This window comes from Anser anser (genome assembly GCF_964211835.1).
Source record: "Anser anser genome assembly, chromosome: 3".
Taxonomy (NCBI): domain Eukaryota; kingdom Metazoa; phylum Chordata; class Aves; order Anseriformes; family Anatidae; genus Anser; species Anser anser.
Window position 1 is genome coordinate 75,255,754 of NC_139722.1, and position 21,368 is coordinate 75,277,121.

The 21,368-nt window shown below is 38.9% G+C and overlaps 2 long non-coding RNA genes across 3 annotated transcripts in view; both read right to left on the minus strand.

Moving 5' to 3' along the window:
• Positions 1-17,840, minus strand: part of LOC310896472 — a 360,334-nt gene extending 342,494 nt beyond the window's left edge. For both annotated transcript variants that reach the window (XR_014581512.1, XR_014581513.1), the window contains exon 1: positions 17,703-17,840. This is a non-coding gene — a long non-coding RNA (uncharacterized lncRNA). The remainder of the gene's footprint in view (positions 1-17,702) is intronic.
• LOC310896476 lies at positions 12,734-17,003 on the minus strand. Its single transcript, XR_014581523.1, has 2 exons — positions 16,577-17,003; positions 12,734-14,153 (listed from the first exon to the last, which is right to left on the minus strand). It is a non-coding gene; the product is annotated as an uncharacterized lncRNA (long non-coding RNA).
• Positions 17,841-21,368: the final 3,528 nt, after the last annotated feature.

The window sequence follows — 21,368 nt, forward strand, 5'->3', positions numbered from 1 at the left end:
ACAAAGGCCACGAGAGTCAATAAAAATTGAGAGCCAGTTCTAATTTCACTTGCTCCACTTTGACAAAGGGTATAACTGTCTCCCTTCCTCCCAGTTTATATCACTGTTTGAGTAGAAATATTGACTGCAGAAAAAGCTAGAGAGACTATAAACAAAACTAGCCATTGTAAAGCAAAACAAAAAGTTGGGAATGGATTTCTCCCACTCATTCAAAGTGATTGTAAAGTCAGAGCTCCACTGAAGTCAACTTCAAGATAAGGTCTTCTGTGCTATGGATTATCTGACTAAGCATATGCATTTGGACAAGGATGGGGTTGTAAGTCTGTGGCACTTGTGGCTAAACAAAATACAGGTAAACTTTACTGTATCTTTTTCAGTCTTTGAGAGGCAATGATTCAGTTTCAGAAGACAGCTTCATATAACATTTCACACTAATACATTTTCAACAGACCTTATGGAATAACTCTGATTTCACCGTGTTATAAACTGTGACAGTTAAAAATAACCTGTTTTGAAACTTGCTCTGACAAAAGACTGAGACCCTTTCCAGAAGGGAACAAATGTTAATGAGCTGAACCCATACATGTTTTCCAGTACAGCCATACAAATCTGAATTAATATTGTCAAAGTGAAAATAACTTTATGATATTGCCAGTACAAAAGAACAATGACAAACTGTACAAGTCATCCAGCAAAAATTCAGCTAACTTGGGAGAACTGGTTTATAAGGCAGACATCTCTATGCGTTAAGTCTACTGCAATGCTTATTGCCTGACAGGATTGTTTAGTGGAGGGAAATACATTGGCCTTCAAAGCTTGTGTTCTGAAACAAAAATGGATTTCAGGTCAGGTAATATCTCTGGTTTTAAAAGGCTTATTGTTTCATTGCGTCTTAGTCATATTATTATGAAATGTCTTTCCAGATATAGAATTTTCAGTGTTCAAACACACAATAAGCGTTAGATTTAGCATCTGAGTGAATTAGTTATTCATCAGTGGAGAAGGCTTTTCCAATCAAAACCCTTTGTCCATCTCTCCGTATAACAAGCATAATGGGCTACTTCTCCTTCCAACTCATCCCACTCCTACTTCCTCCTAACCTTTGTCAGAGTTGCCAGCAGCTCTAGCGTGGAGAGCTCTGAAGCTGATGTTGTCTGGGAAAACCTGAAAAATCAGAGGGAGATGGAAATATTTTAACAACAGCAGCTGCATCCCATTCAGCTGGCTTGTCAAAGTACATCCTGATTGGAATAAATAAATTACATCTCTGCTTCCGAACACTGGAGGGAAAACAAGGTGTTTACAATACAACACCTAGTTGGATCATTTCCAAACAGTGACATATGTCACACAAAGTTGCCTTGATAGAGCTAAGCACAGGTTTCTTTCCAAAGTTGAAATTGGTGCATTAGCATTAAAGTGTTGATTTTCATTTTGAATGACAGCATCATCATATCAGCACATAATCAACATAACCTTGTAGAGAAATGCAAGATGGGGAAACATCTTGAAGAAGCATGCTTATGATTTAGAACCGACAAAAGCCTACTGAAAATTATCACATTCCCCAGATATAGGGAACTGTATTCTGATAGATTCCAATAGATAGTATTTGTATCTGGAGATAAAAATTAAATATTCTGCAGCTTCTAAGCAGGGGACATTTTATATAAGAATGGTTTTGGAAAGCAAAAAAAAAAAAAAGATATAGTCCTGTAACTAGTAGTAATAACAGTTCAAAGCCAGAATCTGGAACCAAATAGCTTTGGTGAAATCCAGCTACACGCTTTCAACACAAGCTTCTCTTCCTCCTACTCCCCTCTACAAAGGGACAAGTGAATTTTTAGAATTTTCAAACCAAGCCTGTCAGTAAACTGGGAGTTAAAGCTGGAGGCTACATGAATCCACCATAATATAGTTCAGTGCAGAATTCTTGCATCCTTGCTAGCCCTATGTCAGGCCTCTGCTGATCAGAAAAATAGTAAAGCTCTCCTAAACATACAACACACACCTATGTCACCATTAGCAGAAGGACAGATAGGACCCCAAGACAGACAGATCTTATACATATCCATCTCTTGTTTTTTAGGAATATATCAGAGTAGTATTATTCATGACAGATGTAGCAATGGTCAAGAAGAACACTGTACATAAGTTGCATCTGCTTTGTACACAAGCCTCAATCATGATCAGAAAAAGGAAAGAAATTATGTTACAGCACTACAAATACACATGCTTTTTGTCTTTAGTGCAATAAAGATTCAGACAGTACATACTACAGATATTTTGCAGTCCATCTTCTCCAAGAGAAAAATATTATTTCTAACATTAGAGAACTTAAAAATTGGAAAGGAGAGAAAGGAATGTTGCAGAGTCTCCATTCTGTGAGATTTACAGCAGAACAGTGCTAAGATTATAGCATTAGCCAAAGATGATGCAACAAAATGAAGGATCAGGTCCTAACCCTAAGTTACTGGAATTTACATAGACTTAACAAGAAACATTGGTCTAAACTGAAAAATATACATATGTTCCTTCTTCACTATGTCCCTGTGAGACATTTATCTGGTAATTTTTTTTATTTTTTTTTTTTAACCTCAAATCAAATTTGAGTATCTGTACAAAGGCGACATTAAGAAAATGCAAATTATTAACACAAGTTTTTTTTTTTTAGTTATCACTTAGCTTTCTAATCCCAGAATTTTATTACTAATTGTTATTTGTTCCAAGGTGACAGCCTGCATGCAGTCCAACTTCCACAGGTTTGAAGGGCAGCTCATGACTCAGGGAGTGATCTTCCAACGGTGCGGCTGGCTGCCTTTCCCAATACCCCTCCCAACAGGCAGCTCTGTCTCCTTCCTGCCGAAAGCCATCCAGCCAGAAATAGCCACAAGTCATTCCTTTGTTAGGACTTCACACCTCCCATCTGGCCAGATCTCCTGTTTTCAGACTACTCACTTGGTGTGAGTAGGAGCAGCAACTGCTCTGTGGTGGTTCACACTGACAGTGGGGTTGTGTTTCTACCTATCCTTGTATTGAAACAGGAGTAAAATCTTAAAAGCAAAATACAATGATAGGTATAGCTATAACCCCAGACCTGAAAGCCAAAAATGGAGTGTCCCAACAATCTTGACCCTTTCGAAGCAACTAGGAAGAAACAAGATACTTATCTTCTTTGGTACTTATAATCAGGCCTTGAACTTAACAGACCTCAAATTCAAGTAGTCCTGCACAATAGAGTTCTGAAATAAAGGGTCTTTAATATTTGCCGATCCACAGTATTGCCTGTGGAGTAAAATGATACTTCTGCTAGCTTCCCTCCGTTTCAGAAGGAGCCGTCACCACCTGGTCTTTGTATCCCATCACTTTGCTACTGGGGACATCACAGATACAACAGATGGCTGTCACATCACCTATTGCACTCCTGAAAAGTTTGCAGGCAGAGGAGAATGCTAGAAATCTGCATACCATGCATCAGTAAAAACAACAGTGGGAATGCCATCACATAGTGAAGTATTCCCCTTGCAGCTAGCATTTCAGTAAATCCTAGTAGGTATCTTCCCTGGTAGTCCTGTGCCCTACCACAGTAGCATCATAGACACATGTATCTGGTTGCCATATAAGTATTTCCACACACACACTTGGCATACTTTTAACAAAATTGCAACCTGTGATGGATTGGATTAGACAATGAGTGGTTTTGTGCCTACTCAGAGTCCAGGAGGCAGCTTCTGCTAAGTAGGGATACATTCATCACAAGTCCTCTCAATCCCTGGCTCAATTATTCTAGAAAGGATAAGTCCTCTGACTTTACCACATCAAACAGCAGATTACAGCAGTTACCCTCCTGCCTTCCCCTTTCCAATTCTCTCTCAGACCAGCTTAATAGTCAACCTCCCACTTTCTTTCTGGACCCCAAGCATTATCAGGAGTACAAGTAGACCCCCTGACCTAACTCTTTTGCTTCACCTTCATCATAGGGTTGCTTGCTTCATTTACAGATAGGCAGTTGAATAAATGTATTGAGCTGTCTGCATTTAAGCAGAAAAATGACACTGATTGTCACTAAATATAATGAGTGCCGTATGCATGTTTCATTGGAACCACAAGCTCAAATTAGCCTGTCAGAATTTGACTGTACCCTGATGCCAGCCTGTCAAGTGACACAATTAGCTCAAGAGAATAAAGAAAAGGCTTGTCAGAGCCATCAAGGCTTTCCACTTGCTCAAGTCCCATCCCTTTGCTCGCTGCCTTTATTAAATCTAAATGCGTTTTGTATTTGCAGTTAGGTAGATGCTGTCGCTTTGCTCCCTCTTCCTCAACTCCCTTGTTACCACCACTTTCTTATAAAAATCCATCAAATCTGTGGAGAGGAAAAGGAAGTAATTTCTTATAGGCCCCTAAAGTCTAGTTTTCTTACAGCAAAATGGAATGTTTACCTGTAGATAAAACCTTATCAGTGGCTCAACTTTGCTTTTCTTGTAGAGCACTAAAAAGCATTAGAATAATATTGGATTAGGAGATGAACTGGAAGAGCAGAGACTTCAGGCAGAAGAGCTGTCCTCCCTTGTAATTCTCTCTCTCCCCACCAGCACATACAGAAGGGCAGCATTTCTTGTCACAGGGAGCAGCAGGAGAAAGAAAAAAAAAGAGAAAAAAGTGAAATCAAGCTCTGAGTTGCTATCTGTTGCCTCAAGGGCACAGTCGTGCCTAACAAACTGCAAACTCGCTAATCTCAAACATGTCCAAAACTGACTCAGAGGCTGGCAACTCCAAACTGCAGTTAGATCTACAAAGCAGACAGCCTGCTCAGACAGCTCCTTAGCAACAGCTCTTTCTTTCTTCTTTTCCCAAGGACCCCCTTTCAGCATCTTGCCAGCTCTTGGCCCCATTTAGCCCTGACTCCACGCCACCTCTTTGTAATTCCAAAGACTCCATAAGGATACCAGCACACTAGCAAAAAGGAAAATAAAAAGAAGCCACCAAACCCATAAAAACAAACCAAAAATCCCACAGTACTGAAGGGTATCATTTCAGGGTATAGTTTTCCTCTTCTGATCACAAGAATATTCATGCATGCAAAATTGTTATTAATAGAAGTGATTGGTGATCTCTTCAACAGACTAGTCTCAGCCATGCTCATGGTAACTTACAAAATGAGGAGTCACACTTGCTGCTGAACATGAAGACAAGGACACCTTGTGAGATGCTCTGGAAGCTGCCCAGAGCCGCCTGACAACTCTTAGGGGATAAAGAGTGGGTACCTGGGCCCTCCTATATCCTTGCCAGTGGGATACTAATCCAGCAATGCTAGTTCCTCTACCAGCCTTGTAACTTAGTGAAAGACACTTTCCAGCCCATAGTACACCCCACAGAACAGTTTTCCCAAGGATCCCCTTCCTATAATTGTATTTGGGATGGTTTCTTTTCAAGAAAGAAACACCCCAAACATGTCACTCACCAGAGGGCACCCTTCAACAGAAGCTAAACAGTAAAAACTAAATTGATTTCATTAAGGGAATAAAATCAAACTTTTAGCTCTGAGACTGAAAAGTAGGTGAAAAGTAAATCATATCATCTCACACTGAGATCCAAGATTGTGTTTTACAAGAAGACACCTTACCAGGTCTTAGACTTCTGCCTAAGATCCTGCTGATATCAAGGAAGGGGTCTTTGCAAAAATATTTAACAGTTTTGACAACTGTATATCACAATGAAGTTACACTAGCTTACACACCATAAGAGGCCCTGGTGTGTTCCTACCTTCCTGCAGAGGCCACAGCTTCCACTATAATGGCACAGCAACTGGCATGGTAAGAGGGTGGATCATCTAAACTGATACCCCAAACCTTTAGCCAGCGCTCTTGGCCTCACTCCTTGTTGCTTGGCTTCACCAAGGAGGAGGAGAACAAACACTCTGCCAAGTCTCGACATAGTGGCTGTCCCAGCTTCCCACAGGCCCCTTTGCTGAATCACCAACTCAATGGCAGCAGAGTAGGGTACGCAGCAGTGCCTCTGCTGCCCCAGTTTGGCAGCTTGGCATACCAGCACAGACCTGCACTCCCTGGCAATTCCGGCCCCCACATCCCACCCCCTGCCATGGACAGGGACACCTCCCACCAGACCAGGTTGCCCAAAACCCCATCCAACCTGGCCTTGAACGCCTCCAGGGATGGGGCATCCACAGCTTCTCTGGGCAGCCTGTTCCACTGCCTCACCACTCTCTCAGTGAAGAATTTTCTCCTCATATCTAATCTAAATATACTCCTCTCTTAGTTTAAAGCCATTACTCCTTGCCCTATCCCTACATTCCATTACAAAGAGTCCCTCCACAGCTTTCCTATGGGCCCTCTTCATGTACTGGAAGGCTGCTATAAGGTCTCCCTGGGGCCTTCTCTTCTCCAGGCCAAACAACCCCAACTCTCAGCCTTTGTAGAAGAGGTGCTCCAGCCTCTTGATAGTATCCTTTCATCCAAAGAGACCTTGGCTCTTCTTTTGATAAACACAAGCTTCAAAGATAAGGCTGTTAGTTTATGTCATTAGCCCAGTCTATATTTTGTCTACACACTGGATTAGAACCCTTAGCTTAGATCCCTTATTTCTGCACTTTAACAAACAGCAATTGCTCACCATAAAGGCTTCCCCTTCAGCTTTGGTCTTAAATAGCTTAATATGTTGTCAAGTGCAGCGTGTCTTCCTAGAACTAAAATTTAAGAGGGCATTAGAAATTTTGCTCCAGTGCACATTTTTAAATGCTAGTCAAGACAAAACGATCTTCACTGCTTCTCTAGTTATGCATGAAAATGCAGGACTGAGGGATGCAACCTTCTTTAACCCACTTATACCTCCCAAACCCTCTTCTGTATAACTTGTGCTGGTAAACAATACTTCACATTCATCTGTAACAGAAAAGACTCCTCATGATCACTTCTTAACTTCACTTTTGAGGTACCTCAGGATCCCAGGGCCCACACCTGGTAGCCTGTTTGCTCCTTTGAGTAGATATCTTGAAGCTTCTACAAAGGGCAGCTAAACAAAAAACTTCTGTACAAAACAAAAGAGCATAACTAGTATACTAACTCTTAAATATTAATTAGACAGGACTGAAATATGGAAACATTTAAATAAATGTTCATGGTGGTATTATTAAATGTTAAATTTTATGCATACTAAATCATTCTGTATCCTGTTAAAATAGCTTTTTTTCTGGGGTCTAGGAGATGCATAATTAATATATATTTTTTTCTAGCCATCAGTGCTTAATAATTAAATAGTTCAACTAACATTTAGATGGTAAAAGTAGAAAAGTCCTTGAAAAAGCACTAACATTTTTGTGAAGAACACAACTGAGATAAGTCATTTCTATTAGGGATTTTTTTATTATTCTTATTTATTTTAAAATAGCATATACCAGTCTCTTTAGGCCTTTCTGATGTATGGAGAGAGGTGACAGCTCCTTTTTTTTTTCCTCTCTAGTTTCTGAGTATATCACTCAAGTGTTTTCTTGTTGCACTTACAAACTAGGTGCAAGGAACAGCTAAATAAATATAAGAAACTAATGGGAAACCTTATGTTTAGGTTGCCTTTGCATTTGATATCAGCCAAAACAGAGACTTGCAATAATAGTTAACACTTCTTACTACATAGTAAAAACACTGAGCATCATGAGACTGCAAGATACATAACAAGCTAGTGGATGGACGGATGATCCCCGACAGCTGTGGCATGTATTCCTTGTCTGCCCTTCTCCCACCAACCTGCTGGTCACACACACAACAGCATGCAGCATGGCAGCCAAGCAGGCAAGAGCACCACACTCCAGGCTTTTGGGAAAATGAAGCAAGGGGTATGTGGGCAAGGGTCGCGAAGCAAGAAGAAACTAATGTTCAGCATCACAGCCCAGTGCTCATAAACATAACAAAATATGAGGGTGAAAGAACCTGGCATAGTCAGTTCCAGATGCTTACTGGAGGTGGGAGTAAAGATCTTGGTGCTGGGAGAAAAGTTAGTTAAGCCTTAAGAGAAAAACTACAGCTTATGTTTGATGTGAGATGGAGAGAATATCAGAGTGGTGAAAAATGATGTGCAACATAAACAAACAGCACATCAGTTGTACCCTAAATAGAAGGGAAAAAATGTATTCTTGGAATTAGTTTGAAATAGAAAAGGGAGAGCAATTCAGGGGGAAAAAGAAAGGATATTTTCCTGGGGAAATAAGGTTCAAATTAAATGATTTTATACAGAAAAGTACAGATTTCAGCATTTAAAAAAAAAAAGGAGCAAAATGCAGTTCTGCAGTAACTTTATTATTCCAGGAAACAAGCCATCCCCTCTTTTTCCTTGCTCTTCAAATTATCACAGCACTGGCATTTCATGGGAGCCCAGCAAGAACCAGCCTGAGCTTGAAGAGGTGACACGGGAGCACTGCTGCTTTACAACAGCCTCTTCCAGAGCTTTTCCCCCCTCACTCGCTGAAGGAATAAAACAAGCTGATAGCTGAATAATGTAATCAACACCAATTCATTGCCTTGTAGTTCAGTAAATATGCAGAAAATATGGAGTGTGAGGTAAGGTACTTTAGAAAAAAAATCATGGTCTCTAGACAGAAGCAGACTGGAATTTTTCATGTTAATGAAAATCATACATACATTGTATTTTATGGATACACAGTTCAAAAGCTATTCTTCAGGGAATATATCACAATAGGTACAGAATCCAGAAACTAATGAATATTCTGTTCAAAGCACGTGGATTCTTAAAACAATTTCTTCAATAAACTCCCATCCAGAAATCAATTAAGCACCATATTAAAGAAAAGCATGCAACTTGTTTCACTGAAAGCAAAACATGTTCTTAGCAGGTAAGAGATCCTGCTGCCTTCACTCTCCTGAAAAACACCACTGACAACATCTAGTAGCAGGAAGAATTTCATTTTTCAGCACCACGGCTGTTTTCTCACCAGCCTGCTATACCCTACCCTGCCTGTGTTAGGGACGCTGTTTACTTAGTCCTGCAGGTCCCTTCGCCAGGATCAGCACCCCCACTTATGGGAAGTTTTGGAGAGGAAATAGTATATTTCCCCAAAAGGGTGGCAAGCAGAAAAAGCCTAGCCACCTCTAAGCCAAATGAAATTTATTTGATATGAACTGCTATACAGACTGTCGCACAGGCTGTCATCAGGATTAAGTACTTCTGCTTAGTAACAGTTAAACTAGGAAATGCAGCATATTTCTAATTTTATAAGATATTTAGGAAAAAAATGGGATGGCAACCATATGAAAGAAGTGCACATGCTTTTAGTATGTGTAGCAAAACTTTTTTTTTTAATCTACAGGGCTACAGGGCATTAGTTGCCAAATACAAGCTAACAAACAAACAGAGCATTTCATCTGAAAAATAGTTTATAAATATTGTTTCTTTACTGATGATATCATACCTCCACAACCCTTATGAAACTCTGTTATCAGAGATTTGTAAATCACCTCCACCAACCTCTTAATTGAAAAGTGTAACAACCTCTTTCAAAGGACACTGATAGCATTTCTCATCATAACATAATTAGAATGAAATAGAAGTCTTTACAGAATTGTGATGAAGTCTTGAAGGGCACACACTGAGTTATGTGACTCCAGGACAGAAGTCACCTACCATTACAGAAGGTTACACACAGACAGAGCAATAAAAACGCAAAGAGAGGAGGGGAAAAAAAAAAAAACACCATTTCTCTCCCTACTATCCATATTCTTCAGTTATAGGAACAAGCAACCAACAAGTAAAGCTGGAAAGCATGGAAGAACACTGCTAAATAGTAGAGGAAAAGTGAAAGGGAATCATCTGAATCTGGGAAAAAATATATACATTAAAATACTGATTAAGATGGGTTTTTCAATGAAATTTACAACAGTAAAGCCAGAATCTGGTATGATTATTCAACAGAAAGGTGGTTGTTTAAATTCTTTAGTTGCATCTACTAAAGTATGAAAAATGAAAAAAAAATCTGCAGAAGTACAGAGTTTTCATAAGTTTTGTTTTGCATTTATTCTTCATGAGCACCTATCAGTGAATAAAAATCCAACTCTCATTACAAACAAAGCATTTAAACTTTAAAGTAGTATGTTTAGAAATGCAGGAGTTCAGATCTGATGAGCTGAAGCACTCAATTCTTTCTGAAAGGCATATTGCATCACAGCTGGGTATCACAAACTGACTACCATCAACTCAGAAGTTGAGAAAAGGCAACAAGTAAAATCCAGTGACTTCCCATGCAAGAGGCAAGATTTTGAACTTGTTTAGCATGAAATAGAAGTTTTATACCTCTGAGCAGACTTGTATTGATCTCAGTATTGATGCAATTCATTTCAAGTACTACTCCCTAAAACAAACTCTGCAGATACATTGTTCCACCCTGAACCTTGTCCTTGATAAGTAAACTATTGGTTTACAACACTGCAAAGCCACCATCTTAGTGTGTGTAGTAGAGGCAACTCAGAATTCATATGTTGTGAGAAATGCTGATGTTCCAGAGTATGGTACACCACAATTCAAAGCAAAACAAGAGTTTCCTAATCTCAGCAATAAAACATTCTGAATTTTCAACATTTGATATTGCAAAATATTCTAAACAAATTACACATTTCATGACGAGTCAGTGGCAATACACTACAGACTTTACTACAGCTATCAATGACTCAGGTTGATTTTATGCAAAAGGTAAAATATTTCCTCTGTTAGTTAATCAGGATTGAAACAGATGTTTCTTCTTGATCAACATCTCCTGCTTCTGTTGTCAAGAAATATTTTGACAGAAGCATTAGATTGTTTTATTACAAATAATAGAAAACCTGAAAAGGAAGATATTTCATTAATTTTGATGGAGTGGCCTCTTTGATCAAGTGACTATTTTAAAAATCTGAATTACACCTCCTGAGTTTCAGCTTTCAATAAAGTCTTAAAAATATAATTAAAACCTAAATGCAGTATAATTGAAATATCCCTAACACACCCAAATGTCCTAAGATGGAAATATCACATTTTTAGGACTTCACAGAGTAGCCCAAACCTCATCCATACCCTCAAACAGGTGCAGTCACTGACAGTGACCATGAGCAGATACCAGGAAGTGGCATAAGACAAAGGGCATCTACGCCTTTCTTCATGTGCCTGTGATGCACAGCATCCTCTCTTGCTTTCCTACCACTCATGATGGGGTTGTTCCTCAGCCACATGTCGTATCCACATAGTTGACATCTCTCAGTGGATTTCTCTTCCAAGAGCTTCCCATTTCTCCTGACCTCCAAGGCATTCCCTCATTTAGTTGACACATACATTTTTGTTTCCCAAGGATTCACTGCTACCACTGGTTCCTCAGCCTAGATTCTTACTGATTTGCCTTCCATTTAAAGGCTGGCACTATTACCTCTTGTAATTGTTACTTATTTGATTAAAACTACATAACTTGTTAATAAACAATATACTGCAAAATGCAAGTGAATAAAGCCAGCTGCTTATTAACTGATGATAAGCCATAACACTGTAACATAGATGTTTCTTTGACACACACCACCCGTCCCAGTACCTGTAGTATTAGATAGGAAAGCATTTCTCCCCTTTGTAGGCCATGCAAGTTAACAATTTTCAGGCTATAAAAGCTGTTATATGAAAAGGTGTATTTTGTTTTCTGGGTGTTGGTTGTTGTTTTATTTTTTAAATAAGCAGAAAAAGGTAAATAAAAAAAAAAGGAAAGGCTGATGTAGGGACAAGTTTGACACCTGAAAAAAAAAATATGAAAAGTAAACATCAAGTGTTATTTGATCCTCAATGAACTGGTTGACAGAAAGGTCTGTAGTTCATAGCACAACAAGCCAAGCCAACACTTTTTGTATATCGCCTTTTCCTGAACATCCATATTGATACCACATCCTGTGAAAAATTTTGTCTTCATCTAGATCAAATGGGAGCCTCCCACACTTCCACAATACCCTTACCACACCAAAGCCCAAAGGTCTAGAGCCTCAGAGCCTGGAGCTGGCAAGGGCCCACACCCAGACCCAGACCAGTCCCAGTGGGACTCAGCCACACTCCAATCATCTCTGCTAAAAACTACAGACAGCTCATCCAAAAGAAAAAGAGAACCTCTTGGCTGCTGGTACATTGGAGGCTGAATTTGTAAGAAATCCCCAGAAGCTTTTTACTACAATTAAAATTCTTTCCTGATATTTTATAATTTTTAATGGCTTTATGTTACTGAAGGTACGATTAAGATTAAAGCAATGTCCTTTTCAATTCACATAGCATCATTTTCTGTTTTGGAAATGAACTGTATGAATGACTATCATACTGCCTTGAACCTCCAGCTGTACCAAAGTGGAACTCAGTTACCTGAGGGACTACATCTTTCTAGAGTAATCAGATGTTCGACATGCTATGGGTATGAAGCATCTTGGAAAAGAAACAGGTATTTCAGCATGAATTATAATGAAGTATCTTCTTGCTTTTACATTTAACATGGTTTACCAGATACATGCATACAAATATTGGAAGGGGAACTTTTTCATGAATGCAAAGTCTGACTGTCCAAGTCCCAGCCATGTGGATAGCACTCAAAAACCATTCATGTGAGAAAGGAGGTAGAGGATCCACCCTGCTAAGTATTTCATTTATTTAATCATACATTATTAGTATCTGCAGTATGGGTGCTTGTCACTTGTTGAACTCAACAGATCTCTGCTTTTAACAGCAAAAATAATAGACCAAATAAATAATTAAGTGCATAAACTAGCATATTTTTCAAACACATTGATTATTTCTAGCACTGGTCATGCAGATCCACAGTGAATATTCAAGCTTTTCTTAGGTTTTACATGTGTTACAGCATGGTCCTTCCGTTTCATTTAGTGTCTCTGTCCCTTACAAAACCTTTTGTAGGAAGTGCCAGAGAGTATAAACAGATCCTTTAGAATCTCCCTCTGCCACTGTTAAAGTTTTCTTTTTTACTGATTAATAATGTTTTCATCCATACTCTTTTCTGGCTAAGCATGTACATACAGTAGTAAGAAGCCAATACATTTCCCATATTTCTTCCCTTCCCTGAGGGACCTCAATGCCAACCACAGAATTTTTTCCCTTTGAGGCTTTTACATTGTCCTCTTTAAGTGGCTGCTCTTTCTTTCTCTTTACCATAAGAGCATGATTTATTGTAACCCAGTATGAAAACTGGGTTCTGGGACCTCTAATAGCAGGCTACGCTAGCCATGACATGAAATGGAGACACTTGTAAATCATTACTGCTATTTAAATTACTCTCATTTTCAGCAAATATGATGTTCTAAAGTCTGGGGTGGATGACTAACTTCTCTGACTTGCATTTTCAGTACTAAGAATTCCCATCAAATTTAAAGATGAGTATGGGAAAGAACTGGAAAAAATGATTTTAATTGTGCGCACTCCCAGGTCAATAATAAGAACCATTAAGGGCAGGGACAGCAGAAGAGAACAGGAAAAATGGCCATGACTTGTGAATAGTACTTTAACCCAGCAGTTTGAAGTATAACAGTCCAAATACTGTTTAGTAATTACTTTGCCTGTGGAGGTTCATTTCTTTCTTTTTTTTTTTTCCTGCCCCCATAATACCTTTGAACTAGCAACTGGATCACCATCACACAATATTGCTATTACTTGGCAATTGCCAATTCTACTACGTTACTCATTTCAATGACATAGAAAGGCATATGCTATTTACCCTTAAGCTGCTAAAGCATGCATACACAAGTGATTGCCATTACAATTCTGACACTTCTTTATGCTAGACATGGTGAGAACACCACAGAGACATTATTTATAAAGGAAATTTTCAAGTTTATAATGCAATCCATGGGGTCTGTTTACACATACACTAGAGAATAGACTTTTACCAAGGGAAGAAAAAAATCCATCAAAAAGCTGAAATTTCCAGTCTCACCAAAAGTGAAATTGTTTTCATGCAGATGTTGCCTGCTGGGAGTTTTAATTAAGTGCCTGGTGGGGTATCTGTAGCAGATATACTGTGTTCCTTGGCCAGACTGCCTGACTTCCCAGAGTGTCCTGCCATTTCCACACTTCACAAGTTTATGAGCTTCATCAAGTTTGGGATCCTATTCCTATTGGAAGCATCCACACTGGAGAATAAGGGAATGAGAAATAAAATTACAGCTTTCTGGCATATCATTTCTAGATAGCCATATATTTTAGCTGACAACATGCATTTTATAGGAGTATTTTCAGTTTTCCAGAGAAAGTATGAAGTTTTCTCCTGAGAATAGGCATTTTTCTTACACACAAAGTAATAGAGTCAAAACAATAAAGAAAAATAAAGTATTTACTTGATTTTAATATTCTTTAAGAGAGACAAATATTTTTTGTGTATCCCTGGGTTTTGCAACAACATTGGAGGGCTGGGGAGGGAAGGGAAATCATTCAGTTGGTTGTCAGGCCTTAGGGACAGGGCAGGGAAAGGAAAGATTACTCCAACCCCAACTGCAGACTGCTATCATAATACTTGGACCTCATTAAAGTCCTACTTGAAACATCATCATCATCGGTTTTGGGTGTATAGCAGTCCTTTCCAGATCAGTGAACATTACACTCAGTGGAGTAACAACCAAGAAAAATATATGCACGTGTATTATCTCTCATGGTTATAGCACCATCACTTTCTTTCCTCCACTGCTCTGGGGCCTCATTGTACAGTTTACTATCAGGTGTTAGAGATGTTTCCTCTAACTAATTTGCAGGCCTACTTTCAGAAGTGCCAGAGATTGATTTTTGACTAGTTTCATACGCCATTGCAAATATTTCATCTGACTCTATACATAATGTCAGGTTTTGCTCAGTCATCCATACAATACAAAAAGTGACAGTTAAAACAGAAATACATGGATGTTACTCAAAATAATTTCATCCTAGTTTAAAACTTCAGTTTGTGGGAAATCTAGACGTTCAAAAAGAGAGCAATTAATTTGTTGAAATTTTCTTGCACAAATAAGCTTTCTTATACAAATGTAGGAGGAGTTATAAACTAATTGCTGTTGTCTCAAATACAAATTTATTGTCTTCCAACAACTATGCGGCCAGTACTTTCCAGCAAGCTGGCTGATCTCTCCATTCTTTTGTTTCCCAAAGTCAGCCTGTGAAAATACAGGTAAGAGTCCTGCCTGGGAAATGCATTTTTATTATTTCTCAATAAATACTTAATGAATCTCATTCCACATCCAGCATTACTCTGGTCACAGGGTTTAATAAAGAAAGTCTGCAATTATGGATGTGTCTGGTTGCATAGGCTTTACAGTCTTAGAAGTTCTCCCTGTGGCTGCCCCAAGATGACACAAATATGCTGAAAGTGCCCTTATATTCAAATATACTTCAACTTTGCAGCAAATAGCAACCTTTGTTAAGATGCTATTTGAACTACATCCACACAGTTATAAGAAGTTAACACAGAACTACACAGAAGCACCACACACACAAATATATTCTTTTGTATGTTTAAGAAAAGTAGTAGCTTCTTTAGCAGCCCTTCACCATTAAATATCTTGATTGCTACTGTTTATGCCTGGGATATACTAGTACTTTCATTCTAAGGAATGAAACAGTTTATATTAATTCAGATTGATAGCATCACCCTAGTTACATAGCCTGAAACGCATAGAATAAACAAGATGATCTAGAGGTTCCTGTAGCCTTACATTTTTATAAGTAGTTCTGAAGTGCATTTCATCACATTATTATCCAAATTCTGACATGTCTAGACTCCTGTTTACTTATAATCATGTGGATAGTAAGAAAAGAAATGCAAACCAATTTGCAAGGATTATAGTTGTCCATGGGTCTTTATCACCCTAATCATAGCAGAGATCTGGCATTCAAAGATAAAGCATAGTTGTGTTTAGAAGGCCTGCATTTCCTCTCTGCACCCAAGTAACATTAAAAAAAAAAAAAGGAAAAAAAAGAGGTAAGTTTTGCATTTAGCAAGACAGACTGTGTAGACATGGAACTTGTGACAGCAACAAAGAGAGTCTACTAACTCTCTTGGTTTTTACACTGTTAAAATCTGTAGGTATAGATACAGATGGTAAGATTACGTTTGTGCTCATTTGCATGGTACAAAAGTCAGGTCTTAACTTAGACTTATAAAAACAGTGAGTAAAGCAACATCTGTAGTTCTTCACCCAGTGATAGCGTTAGCAGCAGTATACAAGGAAATATATTGCTTTATCACCACAAACTAAGCTTCAATTCCAAATTGTTGTGTAAACAGTGTAGTCATGGTGTACCAAAGTTACCATTGCCTTTTCACAGAAGCAGGCAGGAATTCCATAATCTCTCATACACAGGCAAAATATCAATCCCTCAGCACCAACCCTTCTTGCAGAAGAGATCTTCTGAACATCTCTGCAGATGAGAGACTCAAATCAGAGTTATTTGGAGGTGCTAAACAATATCAGACAATTATCTTTAAAAAGAGGTTATTCTCCCTGAAGCTCAAATTTCAATCAACATTATGCATCACTTCAACTGAAAGTGATTATTAAAAAAGCATTACCTGCTCCCTTTTACCCAACAGCCTAAAGGAGCACCAGGAGATTACTTCAGGAGGTTCTTGTGCTGTTTCACATCCCATAAAGAGTCACCCAGCCATCCACAGAAGACTGTGGTGGTTCATTAAGTGTCAAGAGATGCAAACATCTCACTGCAGTTGAAGAAACCCCAAGGAAGCCAGTAAACTAGATGAAAAGGGGCAGGCACATGTAGAAATCCTTACAAAGGCTATCCTCCAGGAACAATGCAAGAAAGCCAAAAGTAATGCATTGTGGCCAGTAAAAGAAATTCCCCCTCCCACACAAAGTCCTGCCCTATAGTTAGAGGAACCTAGAAGTTGATGCCTTTTAAAAGAAAATAAAAAGAAGATATACAAGAAACATCTCTTCTTGAAAACCATACCCTTGCAGAACTCCAGTACAGAACTAAAATTCAACCCAAGTGGTTTTGAACCCTTGTACATCAAACTGGATACAACACACAACCATGAAATGGAGCAGCTCCATGTCCCTGTGTTATTGCTGAAAAGATTCATAGAACCCATCTCCAAAGCGATGCGAGTAATTAAATACAGCCCCCCAAAAGAGAAAACAGGTTTTCCTGCTTTTTACAAGCACTCTGACTTCCCTCTGAAGTGAAAGCTTCTTGTTCACTGCCCTACCCACGCCACTTGCTGCCACCCTTCTTCCATTATACAAATGGAAGCACACTACACCTTACCTATATGGATTTTCTTTTTTTAGCTTGTTTCTTTGCATCCCTATTACCTTTGCAATATTTCTATCTAAAATCTCAGTAATTCTTTGGCACCTGAATAATAATTAGTTCATAAAGATTTCAGAGCTTTTTTGGATCTTTAGATTCAAATTTGTCACCCCACTCCCACTTAAAAAAATGGGACTGGTTCATGCCTGAACACACTTAAAACAATAAAGCATACAAATGTACCTATTCATATATATATATACACACACATATATATATATAAGCCTACCTCCTCCAAAAAGTAGCTTTATACCTTGCATTTATATTGCTTCATCTTTCAGCAAGCCATAGATGTTCTCATTAGCTCATCTTGCTCTTGACAACTGCATATTTTCCTCATTATACTTTTTGTAGCATTAACATACCTTCAGAACAAAGTCATTCTCCAGCTTGGTCCCATTTCATACCAAAACCACATCTGCCAGATATACTTCAAGGGAAAACACTATCACAACCTCAAATATATGCAATGCAGGCCTAACACCAGGAAACACTGAAGGTAATCACACTACTCTTCATTTGCGTTACCATCTTTCCCAGGTGCTGCTGCCCTTTTATCTGACACAGCTGCAGCTTCCCTGAAGAATGCCCTTCTGGGCCACCCTGCCCATGGGCCAGTTGGAGGCATGGGCAGCCCCAGCAGGTAGTCAGAATAATTGACTATCTTTGCGTGTGACCCCTGAAATAGGGAGGAGGGAGAAAGCAAGAAGAAAGTGCACATGGGTAGGATCAAATATCTGCATGGAGAAAGAATCATTTGCAGGTGTCAGGAAGAGTTGCAGAGCAAAAGTTTTAAACCTCAGATGGATGGAAGGAAGAAAATAGAGGAGGGAAATCCTAGGAGAAGAGAAGAAGGGAGGAGGCAACTTAACTCAGCGGCCTTGAAAGTGCCATTTAACTAGGTATTTTCTGTCCACAGCCTCCTAAAACCATTTCAATACTCAACTTTTCCTAAAATACCACTAGCTGCTCCCTCAGTCAGTGCTCTGGCATCACAGCAATCCTTTGCATACCTGCCTGGAGGTCCTGAAATATCCAGACCACTCTCAGCTGTTATTCTGATGCTAGCATGTCCTGAACAGGTTCTACTCTGCAGGATCCTGAATAATACGCAGCAGTATTTCTGAATTCTGTGTAGTTACTTCCTAATCAAGACTTTAAGAAAACATGCAAAGAGATTAGGATGGTGAAAATTTTAGGTGCTTGAATCTGCTCCTAATTAGACAAATGATCCAATGTAGAAATCAAATTTACTGTAAGAGGAAATAGTGCTAACTTTTAACTGGTGGAGGATGTAAAATGTATGGTTACGTGAAGAAAGTAGGACAGAAGCAACTGTAGATTTTTGGAAGTAAAAGCTAATCTGTTGACAGAGTGGAGAGCAATACTGCAGAAATATTAGCTGAAAGAGGCTGTATCGTGTACTGCCTTCCAACATTCATTAAAAAAAAAAGTCCTAAATGGGAAGACAAAAAACACAACAGAATCACAGAATCATCTAGGTTGGAAGAGACCTCCAAGATCCCCTAGTCCAACCTCTGACCTAACACTAACAAGTCTCCCACTAAACCATATCACTAAGCTCTACATCTAAATGTCTTTTGAAGACGTCCAGGGATGGTGACTCAATCACTTCCCTGGGCAGCTCATTCCAATGTCTAACAACCCTTTCAGTAAAGAAGTTCTTCCTAACATCCAACCTAAACCTCCCCTGGTGCAACTTTAGCCCATTCCCCCTCATCCTGTCACCGGGCACATGGGAGAACAGACCAAACTCCACCTCGCTACAGCCTCCTTTAAGGTACCTATAGAGCGCGATAAGGTTGCCCCTGAGCCTCCTCTCCTCTAGACTGAACAACCCCAGCTCCCTCAGCTGCTCCTCATAAGACTTGTTCTCCAGACCCCTCACCAGCGTCGTTGCCCTTCTCTGGACTCTCTCGAGCACCTCAATGTCCTTCTTGTAGTGTGGGGCCCAAAACTGAACACAGTACTTGAGGTGCGGCCTGACCAGAGCCAAGTACAGGGGGACAATCACTTCCCTAGCCCTGCTGGCCACACTGTTTCTTATACAAGCCAGGATGCTCTTGGCCTTCTTGGCCACCTGAGCACACTGCTGGCTCATGTTCAGCCAGCTATCAACAAAAACACGTGGAAACCTTAAGAGTACAAGCAGCAGCCAAACTTAAAATCCATGCTCATAGAATTCAGTTAAAAATAATAATAAAAAACAAATAGTAGAAACATTATATCCCATCAGAAATCAGTAGAACAGAGGTCTTTTTGAAATCTCATCCCCAACAAAAATAGGGAAATGCTTAAGTTATTGGTGTAGTTATACCCACATTAAAAAGTGTATCACTGTTCACTTTGGCAGATAGCTGGTAGTAACTTAATAACAAGGTTTTCACTGCATACACAGGCAGCTTTACATATTCTGTTTTAAATTCTCTTAGGTAACTTTGACTAATTTCATCATATGTTTTTTTCTTTTTTTCTTTTTTTTTTCCCCCGATAACAAGACTGAGATTTAATTACAATATCTTACTACTATCCACTTCTTGCATTTCGTTTTTGATAAAAATAAAAAAGACTGAATACACCAACTGTTCTAGGTTAAATAATTTAATCACTTTGGATAATGGCTTAATTAAATAGAAAAACAACATGGAAGAAATGCATGTATGGCTTTGATTGTATGTCATGTCCAGATTTTGTAATGACTTGCGATAAGTAAGCCATTCCTGGCAGCTAGTTAATGGGGAATTACTTGCTCCTTTGAGAGCAGTATTGTGCTAGAGTCTCACTCACATAGAGTACTAGCATAGGACACATTAGCTTTGTGACAATCTAAGGAAGCAAAAGGAGCTCCCTTCTGCTCTCAAGTAAAGGAAAAGGGTAAGCCTTTTTTGTCCACTGATGCAATTTGCCATCCACAAAGTTACTATTATGAGTGGGAAACCAAGATTTCCTGACACAAATGAGCCAAGTAAACCAAGAGAAGATAATTGTAGAACTGAAAAATAAATAAATAAATAAATAAATAAATAAAAATTCTGTGGCACTGTGTAAAGACAAGCACTATATAACACAAAAGTGATAAGAAAAAAAAAAACAACAAACAAACAAACAAACAAAAACAACAACAACAACACCAAAAAAACTTCCTGGGGTGGATAAGAAATAGATATGAGTTGATAACCCTACAGAATGAACCATCAAAAAGGAGACTTTCTTCCCTTTCTAATGAATCCAGCCCAGAAAAGTCTTCCTCACTCCAAAGCCCTCTATGTGGGGTTCTGCCTTTGGAAGCAGATGCTCTTCACATTTTCCTGTGTTTTGCTGTAACAATGCACCATGTGGCAGTGACCACAGTCTTTCTCTCTGCATCAGTTGGCCTATGATACTAAACTTGAAAATGAAATCCCAGTACTGCTAGCATGTTGACGCGAGCTTGATCAGTTAAAGAGTTTTGCTTTTATTTAAAGCAAACTGCCTGTTGTTAGTTTTGTGTTCTTGTGAGTATTCAGAAGCCTTGGTCCTTTCTATTATTTAAATGATGTTTCACTTAAGCAAAGGATGCAGTCTTCTCCCCCCATTAAAATGTATGCTGGAAACCTCTTGTAAGGTAATTCTCCTTTTGAAGACTGCATGAAGAAATCAGCCAAATGTGCTTCTAAGAGAAAGTTGTATTTCAGAAAGTTCTAGCTGTCTAACAGTCAGGAAAGTGAAACACATGATGAGGCAAGCCACAGAGGGTGAGAATATACTTCTCTATTTTTAAGATTTTAAGAACGGGATAGACAGGTGGTGCAAAGTCAAGAATCATGAGTACTCTTCCAGGTCTAGATTTCTATGATTCAGGCACCTAATTCACTATTTTGATTTAAAAACCTTGTGAGTTTGAACTTGCTGGATAAGGATGGTTTGCCCTATCAGGATAAAATGGGGTAAAGAAAAAAGTAACCATATAAGGCTGTATCATCATTGACAGGGTGCAAGTAATGTTGGCTTTAAACTTTGTTCTTCTTTCA